Source organism: Carassius gibelio, chromosome B22 (genome assembly GCF_023724105.1).
Source record: "Carassius gibelio isolate Cgi1373 ecotype wild population from Czech Republic chromosome B22, carGib1.2-hapl.c, whole genome shotgun sequence".
Classification (NCBI taxonomy): domain Eukaryota; kingdom Metazoa; phylum Chordata; class Actinopteri; order Cypriniformes; family Cyprinidae; genus Carassius; species Carassius gibelio.
Window position 1 is genome coordinate 22,371,676 of NC_068417.1, and position 14,769 is coordinate 22,386,444.

Genomic DNA, 14,769 nt, shown 5'->3' on the forward strand with positions numbered 1-14,769 from the left:
AGTATTGTATTAGTACTAATAATTATAAATATGAGTATTTTAAAATACAATTCTATTTCAATACAATTCTGTTTAAATATTATGCTTTGTTTGTGTGTGTTTAATTATTGAATAATCACTATTTTAATTTAAATGTATTTATATCACATAAAAATGTTTAATTTATAAACTTAATAAAATATACTTTTTTCATATGATATAAAAAATTTAAATGAAAATATTAAATTGTGTATTGTGTTATAGTGTTGATTCAGTGTAGTATAGCAAAATATACTGTATATGCACAAATTCCTTTCTTATGTATCTATTTAAGACTTAAATGCCAGTCACACACAATCTCTTCCTTTGTTCATGTCTGTAGCTCCAGTGTTTCGGGGATGGCATCAGCTCGGGGTGGGTGAGGCTCTCTGGACGGATGGACCTGCGGGTTTGATCTGCCTGGATCAGCCACATACTGTTTGACAGGTGTGTGTGTGTGTGTGTGTGTGTGCGTTTCTCTGTAAGCATGACCTAAAACCCTCACTATCCCTGCTTATGTTTGTTTGTGCTGTTCAGTTTATGTGTGTTTTTAACCTTGAAGGTCAGGCTCAGGTGCAAGCATGTTAATGATGTGTTCATGCCCTGAAGATCAGCTCTCACTTGTTTTTGATCTTTTGATCTCTGCTTAGGCTTTTGGGTCAAAGAACACACACACACACACAAAAACAAATGTGTGCAAATAGATATAAAGCCCTGCACGTTTGCAGACACAATAAAATAAATAACAACAGACATCAGACAAAACAAAAACAAAGGCTTTCAGCTTTTCAGATTCCTCTTCAAAGTGTCATTTTCAACATTCGTCATAAACACTCTTTGTTCTTGGCTTCATTTTAGTTTAATAGCTGATTAATGCAAACTAACCCGTGTAATGTGTTTTATGATAATTATGATATTATTACCATATTATTGATGTACTATGCTAATTATATGAGTAGTAAGATTAGTAAGTATTAAGATTCCTTTAAATAAATAAATGTATTCATTTAATATTTGTTTATTTATTTATTTATTTGCCATATATACATGATAGTTAATGTGGTATATTGATGGTATCAGAAGGTTATATTATTGTAGTTAGATCATGGTACTGTATATTTCCAAAAACAACATTGTATAGTTTGATAAAATGTGACGTTACATGTCAAATTTATGAATGACTACATTTAATGACTGATAACATGGTAAATTGCTAATGTGATGTGAATCCAACAAAAACATGGTATTTTTTTTATGGTACATGTCCCAATTATTATTATTATAAAAAAAAATGTATTTCTAAAAACTTAAAAGGCTTATCAATGAAACATGTAATTGTTATATAATTAAACTTTAATTTATTAATTTATAATTCATTGTAAATATTTATTATATAAAACATGCTTTTCCAACTTTTTTTTAACTTATATATATATATATATATATATATATATATATATATATATATATAATTTTTTTTTTTTAGGGGCACAAATGTAATTTGACCAAAAAATATAATCATAAATACAATGTAATTTGTAATATTTTGTTGAGAATCTTTTGCAGGCGATGACTGACTTCGGTCTGTAACTCACTTCATCAGAGACTGGGGTTCCTCCTCTGTGATTTTTTCCCGTGCCTTTACTGCAGCTGACTTCAGTTGTTTGTTTGTGGGTCTTTAGTTGTGTCTTCAGCGAGTGAGATGCTGCTCAATCAGTGTTCCTGTGGCTCAGTGGTAGAACATTGCATTTTCAGCGCAAAAGGTTGTGGGTTCAATTCCCAGGGAAGACACATAATGGTAAAAAAAAAATGTATAGCATGAATTCACTGTAAGTTGCTTTAGATAAAAGCATCTGCTAAATGCATAAATGAAACAAATGAAATCAGGCTGAGATCAGGAGATTGACTTGGCCTTCCACTTTTTTTCCACTGGAAGCCAGAAAAACTGAAGGAATAGCCCACGCCTGTCCATGAAACAGCTCAATTGAGTCAGTTGTCCAATTACTTCAAGTCCCCTGAAAAGGGGGGGAGGTACATATTAAAGAGCTGTACTTCCTAAACCTTTCCTCCAATTTTGATGAGAATACCCTCAAATTAAAGATCTGCTCACTACTGTAACCAGAATACTATGGTACCCTTGAAACTACTTTGGCATGTACCATGTAAAAAAAAAACAGTTTCATCAAAGTACATCAATTTCAGTACCTTGGTTTTGATCACAGTACCATGGTATTAGCATCAGATACGGTCACTGTAACAAGGTGCCGCCAGCAGTTGTCCATTGTGGAGATGGTTACTTCAACCTCTCTTGGTTTTGAAAGGGCAACTTTTGTGTTGTTTTGTGTTGACAGCGCAGTTTTTCTTGAGGTTAGCTGTTGGGACGGCTTTGATGCAGGAAGGGTGGGCTGTCGCTGGGAGTTTGGAGGGTGTTCAGTGAGTTATTTCTATAGACAGGACAGTGAGGAGCGTGCTTGAGGAGCGCACACACACACACACACACACACACACACACACACACAGACACGTCGAGTGCTGCAGGGACTGATGCCCCCAGACACTCCACATGGACACATAAAGAAGAGGTCGTGGCTATATTCGGCAAGGTCATGGAAGAGCCTGGAGGTATGTTTCATACTTGTGTGATTTTCCAAACAAGCCCTATTTGGAGTCATATGGAGAAATAATGGCACGGTAATGAAGAGAGGAGCCGATGTCAGGAGAAGACCAGGAAGGTGATGAGGAAGGTGTTGGGGTTTAAGGACATCCTCCATCCAGTTTCACCCGTTCAGCTCTGACAGCTTCAGTGTTGGGGAAGATATTTATAACAACAACAACAACAACTCAAAAACACTAGAAAATCTGATAATGATTATTACAATTTATTATAATTGATTATTAAATTATTATGGTTTCAATTATAAAGTTAAATGATTTAATTATTTTTTAAATTAATTTATTAATATTTTTAATAATTTATTTTTATATATATATATATATATATATATATACATACAGTATATAGTGATGTAATTATATACATAAATATGTAATGACTAAATAATTATATAAATTCATACAACATACATAGAGTTTTAATTTTTTAATCATACTGAGAAATTATAATCATGATATTATAGCATAATAATAGTAATATGTATAAATAATTATATGTAATAATTAATTGATAGAATAAATTATTTAATAAGCATGTAGTATATTCATAAAATACATTTTATAATGCATATTTTTATTTATTGTTATATTTTATATTTGATGTATATCATTGTCAAATTGTATACTGTATACTTACAATTTAATTAAATCAATAATCATTAATATAATAACATTATTTATATACTGCATGTTTATTATAATATATGCATAAAGTTTTACATATGTGGTATAATAATGTTTTATTTATATTGCTACAGCATGTTGCTTGCTGTGTTTATATTGTTAGTATAAAGCGGTTGCTACTATTGTTTTATGATTACATTTGATTATTTATTAAAATATATTATTTAAAATAACGGCTTTCTATTCAAATTTATTTTAAAATGTAATTTATTCCTGTGATGTAAAGCTGGATTTTTAAATATTTCTATTTTTCTATTATATATATAAAAAAAAATATTATGGTTTTAGTTTATTAGTTGTATTTAAAGCAACTGTATCATATTAAATCCTCTTTGTTTCCATACTAAGTAGTTTTAATAAATTAAAGAGATATTCATACTCATACTGATACCTTAAAAAAGCATAAATGTAGTAAAGTTGATTATTTTATCAGTATTGTTATCATTATTATAACTCATATAATCATAATGAGTACATTTATAGCAGGTTCAAAGTCACTTCCCCGACATTCAAAGCATTTTCTCATTCTCTCTCTCTCACACACACACACACACACACACACAGTCTCCCCCCCTCTCTCTCTCTCTCTCTCTCTTTCAGTCAGCGCTCATCATCATCATCATCATCATCATCACACTGTTTGGTTCAGGTCATCTGTCCTTGACCCCTCTCTGCTTTGTGCTCTCTCTCTTCTTTCTGGAAGTTTCTGTGATTTGCCTCGTCGTGCGGTTCATCGAATCCCTCAGAGGGTCTTTCACCTGTCTCCTAACAGCTCCCAGAATGCAACGCTGTGCAGGACGACACACGCCTGGCAATTAGTGGAAAGGAAACTGGAGTGCTCTTCTGAGAGCTGAAATAATTGGATGTTAGAGCGAGTATCTGTGGACGACTCCAAACCCAATGACTTGATTTTCTTTTCTCCGAGCAATTACTGAAATGAAGTCATTTTGCCGTTATTGGGCTGGTTACCTTTACGCCCCTGTGTTTTATTACACACTTATTTGGAAACAAACTGCAGCTGAAGGTCAATTGCTTATGGTTTACATTGAATGTCTTCGCTAAGATAAAGGTTTTTTTTTTCTTTCTTTTTTTCCTTTGCTTTAACGCCATTTGCATGCTCTCCTTTTGTCAATCTGTCAATATATGGAAACACACCTGTTTCGTTTGTACACCGAACAAAACTCAGCGACACCTGTGCAAACAAAATCTACCTGATCCATATGTTTCTTTTTTTCCTCTGTCTTTTTAGGCTCATGGAAATGCAAACAGACAAGAGTAAGAGTCAGAGGATGTGAAAAACTAACTTTTGCCGTGATGTAAACACTAGATCAGTGAGTACAAACTCTATACACACACACACACACACACACATTATGTTTGTCTGTGTATGTGCTTTAATTCAATGTCAAGTCAAATCACCTTTATTTATATAGCGCTTTTAAGGATCCATTGTGTTTAATATATTTAATAATCAGTAATAAAATATGAACTAATATGAATACTAAATAATTATTAGGTTCATTATCACAAACATATTTTAATAACCAATATGTGGTTTAATTTAATAGATTAAATATATGTAACAATAATTAATATATTACATAAGATTATATTTACTCTATAATTATGTTTAAAACATTTAAAAAATATATATTATTTTAATATTTAATAAAATAAATTAAATAGAGCCTTGTGCATCCAAATTAATTGTAGCTGCATAATCACAAAAATACCGTAATTAACAATATAAAATATATAATTATGGTAATATAATTACATAAATTCATTATAATAATTATATATAATTACTATAATATAATATATGTATTGTTTATATTTTTCATTATTTTTAATTAATAATTATTAACACTTATAGTATTTTTTATTCATATTCTTTTTATTTACATTGATTTAAAAAAGGTCACTGTATTTGTTTTCTTTTAATATTTTATTATATTTTTATGTTTTTTCAATTAGTAATGATAATTAATATAGCAAATATATGACCTTGTATAAGCTAGAAAAATTTATTCTGCACAATATTTATCTACACAAATATTTTAAATACATTTAATGTATTTAATATTTACATTTAGATTTTTTCAAGTATTATTAACCAACAATGCAAATTCAATTTAATGCGATTCAAGTTTCTTTGTACAGCACTTTTCACGATACAAACTGTTGCAAAGCAGCGTTACAGAATATACAAATTGTTAGTACAAATTATATTAAAAATACCATTACATTGTTAAATATTGTAGGTGGTTTGGATAAAATGACACTATAAACTAGAGAAATATAAATCCCACACACAAGTTTGAATCACTGCAAGAATATTTTCAATATTATAATTTTCTTTTTTTAAAATATAATTAATTAAGTTTGGTTGGTGTTTGGAAACGTTTCACATGACGTACGAGTGTGTGTGTGTGTGTGTGAGAAAGTGTCAGACCATAAAGTGTTTGCAAAACTTTAATCTGAATTTGACCTTGCAAATCCCTGCTCTGAATCCATCTGTTTATCAGCACTTGTTGATGGAGGGCAGCAGATTCTGGATTTAGAAGAAAACCTTTATCGAGTCCCTCTGCCCTTGAAACGGATGACATCGATTGGTCCCGACCCCTCCTGTCCTGGAGGACGATCAATGGACCCTCGGGCCACTCCTGGAACATCAGCAGAGGATTAAACAATCTCCCAGCACAACACAATTAACTCCACTACACCTCGCGTCAATATCTAAGAGCAAACTACACACACCACAGAGAAAACATTTCCAGTTTTGTATATCGCATGGCAATATTAAAGCAATAGTTCACCAAAAAATGACAATTTGCTGGAAATCTGCTCACTATCAGGTCATCCCAGATGCAGTTGAGTTTGTTTCTCCATCAGAACAGATTTGGAGAAATTTAGCATTAAATCATTTGCTCACCAATGGATCCATTGAAGTGAATGGGTGCCGTCAGTATCTGAATGTTTAAACATTCAGATGTCACCCCCCACCCTCACTTTCTAATCGTTAGCGTTCATTTTAACTGTAGTTTAATTAATTGTGATTAAATTAGGTAACTCCGCTACATGTAACTAGTTCCTCAAAACACGGAGTATAACGTAAAAATAGTATCGATTTATTTAACATACTGTTGCATCTGTCGTTTTACAAGATTGAGAACAGCAAAAAAACATGTTTATGTGTGTGAGTTGGTCGTGATCTGTGGTGTGTGTGTGTGTGTGTGTAAACAAAGGTAAAATTGAGAAAAATAAAAGCGCTTTTATATAGATCAGACAGAGAAACCTCTTTGTTTTGGGTCCGGATCAAACGGGAGCTCTTGAAAGACGTGCAGACAGTGTTTTATTAAACAGGGCTCCAGAGCAGCATTGCTTCTCTCCAAAGCGCTATTCTCTCCTAATAGAGAACTGAAAGCCACCGCGACCTCTAAGTTAACCTCCGTTGAGACATAGCGCTCCACAGATGCTCCTAGAAAAGATATCTGACCTTGTAGTTCACCTCTTTGCAGATTTACAGGACATCGACTGTGTGTGTGCGGTCACCTATAACCTCTGGTTGGCGAGATGTTTGTCTGTGAATGTTGACAGCTTTTGCTATTCTTATAGGGTTTGCTTAAAAACGGAAGAAACAGTATTGAGTGTTACCCGTAGAAAATAGTAAATTCTCACTGCTTAACTGCGGTTTTTGGTTTCTGCAATGGTTTAGCATCCATGCCATGCAACTACACTAAATGCATCTCTAGCGTATAACACCCTTGAGGTTTGAATCAGGCTTTTTAAATGAGTGTAGCTGCACTGTCTGCTCATTTATGCCCTTTAATCTGCGTCCTCTGGGTGTTAGTATGTGCACTGCTGTGAGCCTACTAAGTGAGCAGGGTTATTGTGGATAACTAAAACTAGAACTATAAAATGTTGCTTGAAACACAATTACAACTTATTTTATTTCAGCTAGATTTTTCCCAAGGCAACATTTCTTCTTTTCATTTCGTTTCGAAGGAAAAGTTCACCCAAAAACATACCCTAAATTGACTAACAAAAAAGGTACTAACACCCAGATCTTCTCAGATATAGATGAGTTTATTTCATAATCAGAACTGATTTGGAGAAATTTAGCATTAAATCACTTGCTCATCAGTGGATCCATTGAAGTGAATGGGTGCCGTCAGAAAGAGAGTCCGAACAGCTGATAAAAACATCAGTGTTATCCAAACCACCATCGATTAACATCTTGTGAATTGAAAAGCTGCGTGTTTGTAAGAAATAAATCCATCATAAAGATGCTTATAATTTTAAATTGTTGCTTCGGGCTAAAATATGAGTCCTCTATCCATAATATTGCTTTCTTCAGTGAAGAAGATTCTTGTCTGAATCAGGGGAGAACTATGCACAGATCAAGAATTGTTTTAGTTGTGAAAACAAAATGGTTATAAACAATGTTTGATGCGAGAGAACAACAGTATATCGATCGACATTGTGTGTTATGATCTGATATATTGGCCACAAGTGACGGTTTTAAGTTAAAATGCCTTAATGATAGATTTGTTTCTTACAAACACACAGCTCTTTACAACTAATGGACTGGAGTTATATGAATTACTAATGGATTATTGTTTTTATCATCTGTTTGGACTTTCATTCTGACGGCACCCATTCACTGCAGAGGATCCATTGCTGAGAAAGTGATGCAATGCGTGTTCTGATGAAGAAACAAACTCATCTATCTCTTACATGGCCTGAGGGTGAAAACATTTTCAGAAAAAAGTGTAAGAGAATATCAATTAATTATACTAAAACAACTCATTTCATAGTATTCACTTAGTTTCTGAGATCTGATCGGTCAGGAAATGTCATTTTTTTTAGGTGGGGCTTGATGAAGGGAGCGCCACTAATCTAAATGTCTGTGTTTGCGTCATTAGTATCAATGGAGCTGTACAGAGTGACTCTCTCGCGCTCTAGGCACATGTACAGCATGATAACACCGACCAGATCCATTTGTCAGATCAACTTCCCTGCAATTAGACGAGCTCGTGGCCCAGCCGTATCAAATCAAATCATGCTGACGAATCTACTCTCTCTTCTGTCCCTCTGGCTCGTCTCTCTCTCTCTCTCTCTCTCACAGTCTCTCTCTCTCTCTCTCTCACAGTCTCTCTCTCTCTCTCTCTCTCTCTCTCTCTCTCTCTCTGTAGTCGAGTTCTGACATGATGGCAGTTCTCAGACAGATCCATTAACTGCTTGGCTTTGTCGTGTTGAAGGATTCAGTCAACATCGGATGTGATGTTGAACTCTTCATCCAGATGTGGCGTGACCGCAAACAGACTCCTATTGTGCTGCTTTTAAGTTTAAAGCAGTTTTTCAATGGTAAAAGATGTTCTCATATCTTAGTTTCAGCTATCATCATCTTTTGTTATTTTTTTTTTTTTTACTCCGTTATTAAGGTTAACCGAAACTGCTAACTCAACTGAAATGCATATATATTACGTTACGTGCAACTAGTTAAAAAAACGAAAGTGTACGTTCGCAAAAATACTAATAAAATGACAAAAACATACATTTATTATTACTAAAATAATATGTATATTAGAAATGTTTGAATATACATAGTATACTATATATTATAATTTAAATTAAGAGGAAAACAGAAAATATAACAATAAAATCTAAATTCTAAAATGGCAAAATAAAATATTTATATATATATATATATATATATATATATATATATATATATATATATATATATATATATATATATATATATATATATATATATATTAGGGGTGTAACGATACGCGTATTCGTATTGAACCGTTCGGTACGAGGCTTTCGGTTCGGTACGCGGTACGCACTATGTACCGAACGGTTCGTTGGACTAATTAATTATATTTGGAAAAAAGAATTGTGAAATATAATGATATGCATTCAACAAGGTAGCCCAATAACCCAAACAACGTAACAGGCAACGCCCCTGACACCCCCGAAGAAGAAAAAAACACCAACTTATATGTTTATGTTATGCTACTCAGTCAGGCGCTTGCTCACTCAGTACGCGCTGAAGGCTCGTTTAAAAAATGGCCAATGCGTTTAAAAGACCAGAAATAGAAAATCCTCCAATAACCAACAGGTCTCGTGTTTGGGTGCACTTTACCAATCGATCGGGGCATCCAAACAAGCACGGAAATCAAAATGGACTAGTACTATACTGTGTCGGAATTTCCTGAGCAGTACGATACAATTAACAGGCCTGCACGTTATTAGATAGAAGAACTGTTATAAATAGAACGTATGCACGGGCAGTTTTGAAAACTCCACCTACTTTGCTCTTGGTATGGTGCAGCGCAAATCGCGTTGTATCTGAAGGGCAATGCTGAGCCCAGGGTCCAGCGCCGCGCATACCGCGTCCTGTGTTAAAGACCCTTTGGCCATTTTCCAACGAGCCTTCAGCGCGTACTGAGTGAGCGAGCGCCTTACTCTGTAGTGGAAAACGCAGGTTTTAAGAACATGCTTAATGTAATTGAGCCCCGTTACAATATTCCTTCACGAGCCTATTTCAGCCAGAGAGTAATTCCTGCTTTGTTCCAAAAAACATAAGCCCTATAGAGAACCAATTGAGTAAAAACACACTCAATATAAAGAGTTATAGAGTTCCATATAAAAGGTTACATCTTTCTATGTGTTCATAACTACTACAACAATATGACATTTTCATGTTTTTTATTTTTTATAAGGAGCTGTTTTTGTTTATACAATATGCTGCTAAGAAAACACCATAGAATATGGGTAAAGAATAGCTCCATCATTGTTCAATGTAAAAAACAAAAACAAAAAAAACATACTTTGTTAGTTTTAATAAATAAAACATTTTTTAAAAATCAAGGAAATTTATCTGCCAATTTTTCTTTTTGCTGTATCTAAAACGTACCGAACCGTACCGAACCGAACCGTGACACCAGTGAATCGTATCGAACCGAACCGTGAATTTTGTGAACCGTTACACCCCTAATATATATATATATATATATATATATATATATATATATATATATTTTTTTTTTTTTAATCTGTATATATATATATATATATATATATATCTATATATATTTTTTTTTATTCTGTATCTTGTTAAATTAAAAAAATACATTATTTTTTAAAGGGCTAAATTTCTGTTGTTGTTTGTGAAGAGTTTAGTGTGATGTGTGTTTGCACATGCCTGTGTTACATGTATGTGTTTGTTTGGGGTAATCCGTCTGATGTTAATTTCAGGTGATATGATTCGGTAGCTGAATCAGGTCAGTGCTAATCTAATATTTCCCCTCATCTGGACAATAAAGGTCAATGCTCGTACCTAGACATCAGCCCCAGGACACCTACTGTACCACACTGTGTGTGTCTGACTGTCTCTGCGTGTATAAATGTGTGTTGCAATCAGTTTTTTTCATATGATCCACGTTGTGGATTTTAATACTTTCTGCAGTCAGATTCACCCAGTTATGTCAACAAGTTTTGAAGTACTGTTGCAACCATCACCATATGTCATGTCATTATTAATACTTCTAGTGTATTTGTAGTTTTTGATTGACAGAAGCATCTTTTGCCATTTTTATTGTTTTTCTCAACTTTTTGACAGATGGATGTGTAAAATAAAATCTATGTTATTATAATAAACCATTAAAGTCACATTATAATAAATAAACGAGAAAAATATCTCTTTTTCAGTTAATGATATGGACATATGGCCGTTTTTGATTGTCCACAGAGTACAGCTGATACTCCCAGCGCTAGTGTTTCACAATACTTGGGTCAGGAAAACCAGAAACAAAGCACCATATGAAATCATAAACCCACTGTATAACCTTTGATGTTTCTTCTGCTTCAGAGATATATTACAGATGCTGGTCGATGGAGCGTGAGAGAAAGACAGCATCAAAACAGCCGTGTGTGTGTGTGTGTTCACCTGGTGTTGCTCTTGCTTGACTGCCTCTGGAAATCGATGGACTTCAGGAGTTACGGTGAGCAGTCCAGTTCAGTAAATATTACTGTCTACAGTACTTCAACTTTACTCCAGTTCATTCAGCAGGATGTATATTTGCTAGCACTGTCGCAATACAAAACACTGAACATTCACTCTAATGTTTGTTTGTACTTTGTTCAAATCGTCAGCATAATTTAACAACACAATGCTTTATATCTTCTCTAGCAATATTTGTTTATACCTTCTTGCAAAACATCAAAAACTTTAAAAAATCTTCTTTAACAAACGATTGTTTGTAATCAGCACCACGATTTACCAACAAAATGCTTCGTATCTCCTTTGACAATGTTTGTTTGCACTTTGAACTGTACAATTTAACAACAAAACACTTAAGCTACAGTAATCTTAACAATTTGTGCTTTTTCCATTATTTTCAACAGAAGTATTGAAAAAAACAAAATGTCGTTTTGTTTGTTTTTTTGCTTTTTTTTTTTTGTTTAATTTGAAAATCAAGCACCAGTTATTATTTTTAACAATGGTTGTATTTCAACATTGCAACAGCAGTTTACAAAGAAAACCGTAACAGTGTTTGTTTGCCCTTCATCTGACTCAAACAAACAAAATGCTATGAATATCTGCTTTTGCAATGTTTGGCTGCCTTTTCCATAATTTGCAACACTTTAGAAATCTGCTTTATCTATGTTTGTTCATTGTTTGGTTTGTCACTACAGCTAGCAAACAAAGCACTTAATATCCACTTGAATCTTGTTTGTTGTAATTTGTTCAGTTACCACAATATGCGAACGAACCCTAAATATCCACTTTAACAATGTTGGTTTGTGCTTCAACCAATTTGTCACCACAGGTTGCAAATAAAACATTTGACATTTTTTGTACTTGTACGTAATCGAACTTACTACCACAAGTCACAAACAAACGGTGAATATCTTCTTTAACAATGTTTGTTTGTACTTGATTTGATCTCTCAGTACAAACGTGCAAACAAACGTTGAACATCTACTGTTTTAAATTTTTCCCGTAATTTTCCAAAAACTGCTTTAACGATGTTTATTCTCAAGTTGTTGTTAAATTTGTCAACAGAATTTGCGCACAAAGCAGATCTCCTTTAACAGTGTTTCTTTGTGCTTTGTTGCAGTGGATTCTTAAGGCTCTTTTGCAAAATGCGGTAACTGAACATTGTGGACTTCTCACCACAAACAAACAAAATGCTAAATATCTTTTTTAAAAACGTTTGTTTGTACTTGATTTATCACTACAACTTTTAAACAAAGCTCTTAAAATCCCCTGTAATAATGTTCGCATGTTGCACTATTTTACAACACTAAATATCCAGTTCAACTTTTTTTCATCTTGTCACAATAATTTGCAAACAAACTAAATAGCCGTTTTGTTTCAACATTTGTTTGGACATTGTTCGACTTGTCCAAACAATCGCATGTTTAGCTGAAGGAAAATAAATATCTGTTGACAATAGCCACAGAGGGACGCTTGTTGTACGTCCGCAAAGTGTTACATTGTTTGTAGACACACTTGGAGGAAGAGACAGTCAATCTAATCTGCATTTATTATGGGATGTGTGTACAGAGGTGCCGTGTGGCGGCCTCACTCCCCTGTATCTGTCAGGGTTCGAAACACACATGCCGTGCATAATGCGTGCTGATGGAGGCAGGTTAGGACCCCAGAAACGTGTGTGTGCGTGATGCATGTTGAGAGGCGAGGTTAAAGCGGTTGTGTGTGTGTGTGTGTGGATGGGTGAGTGTTTTGACAGTAGCACTGCCATCAGCTGCATTGTGTGTCTGGGTTAGAGTTTCACCGTCTAAATAACTCCCTCAGGTAAACAAGGCTTGCCTCTCCTACCAAACACAAAGCCTGCATCAGACCCCTCACACAAACACTCAATTCTGCTTTATGTACTATTTCAGTACTATTCAAATTATGCAGTACTTGCTTATTATTATCACAGCAACTACAATATGTGAACTATGTGTTATGTATTTAAAGATTGCATGGATTTCTAATATTGTTATAGCGGATACGTTAACACTTTTACGGTAAGACTTTGCAGTAACACACTGTTATGCATAATGGTTTATAAAAGTATGTTTTAATGCATTAATTATGCCTTGAAATACACCTTATAATACATTGTATTATTTTTTACCAAAATTATAAAACATTATCTATTAATTTAGAAAGTATAATGCATTAAACCTTGCTTGTAAATTATTTATGAAAAGATATAATACATTACCATGTACATTATGAATATCTTTATAATGCATTATACATAAAGACTTTAAGTAAAGTGTTAGCCTCCAACACATTTTTTTATTTTTTGGTGCTTGCAACATCTCCTGAAAAGTGAAGCGAAGTACAAACTAATGCTGGTAAGGCAGATGCTAAGCATTTTATTTGCAAATAGTTGGAAGAAGTCGAAAAAATATATAATAAGTGAATGTTTTATATTGGATATATACAGTAGTGCTTCATTTGCTAATTCTATTGACAAATTGAGCTGGCAAAATGAACAAAGTAAATTGCAGAGAGATAATGAACGAAGTAAAAATACTGTTATTTTTAAAACAGTTGTACGTTGGACATCTGACCACAATTTACAAAATACACACGTTGTTAAATGCATATATTTAGCGTTTTGTTCAAACATTACGGTGAGATGCTGAACGAAGTACAAAAAACAAATTGTTAAAACATGTTTTGTTTGTTTGGGATTCTCACTGCAGTTTATAAAATAAAAACAACCATTCCCGGAGAAAATATTTATAGTTTTACTTGCAGATTTACTAGCGCAAACAAATTTGGAGCGAAGTACAAACAAGTGTACTGACTGTGGGTTACTTTAAGTCAAAACCGTGCAGGGAATCCTACATGTGAGTCCACGATAGTTTATTTCTGTTGCTCTGGTTCTGGCTAAACCTGTAAACGTCCATCTGTGAAAAACAATTTATTCTCCGCAGTCTAGCTCTCTCTCTGTGCTGGTGTGACATAAAGTGACAGAATGCTTTAGTGTGACAATGATTTCAGCCTTACAAAATGTCACCGTTCTGCTCTCTTTCCCTCAACACATCTCTACGCGTGTGTGTGTGTGTGTGTGTGTGAAGCGAGAGGTAGAGATCTGGCTCACGGCAGTTCTGCCACACACAGATGTACACACACACACAAACCTGCCAGCACATAGGAAACCTTGTGATTAGAGCAGAAAGCAGGTGACAGCAGAATAATAATGCATTATATGCACTGCATGAGTTGCATGAATTTCCATTTTGGGGTTTCTATCCCTTTCATTTTCTCTTTCTGAATGAGTATTTGCTGTGTCGGACAGAGTTAACAACAATATTTCAACACTTTGTAGCCACGTTCAGAACGAGGGCAGT

General features: G+C 33.9%; 1 long non-coding RNA gene across 2 annotated transcripts in view; it reads left to right on the forward strand.

Annotated features, from left to right (window-relative positions):
* The window catches only part of LOC127987348 (uncharacterized), a 49,834-nt gene extending 42,352 nt beyond the window's left edge, over positions 1-7,482 (forward strand). For both annotated transcript variants that reach the window (XR_008161170.1, XR_008161171.1), the window contains exons 3-5: positions 362-465; positions 4,625-4,706; positions 5,904-7,482. This is a non-coding gene — a long non-coding RNA (uncharacterized LOC127987348). The remainder of the gene's footprint in view (positions 1-361; positions 466-4,624; positions 4,707-5,903) is intronic.
* Positions 7,483-14,769: the final 7,287 nt, after the last annotated feature.